This window comes from Galeopterus variegatus, unplaced genomic scaffold (assembly GCF_000696425.1).
Source record: "Galeopterus variegatus unplaced genomic scaffold, G_variegatus-3.0.2 Scaffold1156, whole genome shotgun sequence".
Classification (NCBI taxonomy): domain Eukaryota; kingdom Metazoa; phylum Chordata; class Mammalia; order Dermoptera; family Cynocephalidae; genus Galeopterus; species Galeopterus variegatus.
In genome coordinates this window covers 448223-448869 of record NW_007727267.1, presented here as the reverse complement: position 1 = coordinate 448869, position 647 = coordinate 448223, and the positions used below count along the sequence as shown (strand labels likewise).

The window sequence follows — 647 nt, the reverse complement described above, 5'->3', positions numbered from 1 at the left end:
TGAAGTCAGAAGAGAAAGGAGATGAGTTTTCACCCATGATGCCATATGAGGCCAAAGGGGTAGCAGTTTTGAGGAATTCTGACCTATATACTCTTTTATAACTTTTTTACTCTCTTGTGAAGTAGACCTTCAGAGGTGGGGTGGGAAAAGGGAGAGAGAGGAGCATTAGGATAAGTATTTGTCTCCCCTGTAAGCTCCTTAATACCCTCCACCTACCCCTTTGGTGGCAGAATAAAAGCCCAGATTCATTACATTCACCACTGTCAGATTATTTTATTTTACTTAGGGGAGCATAGTTCTAGCTTTCAGAAAGGGAATTGCTATATCTGTTTTTCCTTATTATATAAACCCATTGGCACAGAAGTAGTTCAGAATGAAAACCATTTCCCGGTAGACTAGTTGGTGCACGATGAGATAGATATCAGCCAGCTTTAGTAAGCTTACTGTAATTTTAAGTTCAGAGCAGTTGGCAGGGTGTTCAATGTGTAAAAGCACTGAATCCTCATTTCTCTATTATCCCAAAGCATTCCTCTTACTTGTAATATTATTTTAATGAATCATTGGATTTTGCTATTCCCTTGGTAGAATGTCTCATCTTTTACAGTGCCGATATAAAAGATCTCTGCTGCCAAGAAAAAAAAAAAAAA

The 647-nt window shown here is 38.2% G+C and overlaps 1 protein-coding gene across 2 annotated transcripts in view; it reads right to left on the bottom strand.

Moving 5' to 3' along the window:
• MATN2 (matrilin 2) overlaps positions 1-647 on the bottom strand; it is a 128174-nt gene that overhangs the window by 1284 nt on the left and 126243 nt on the right. The gene's annotated exons all lie outside the window — the stretch shown is intronic.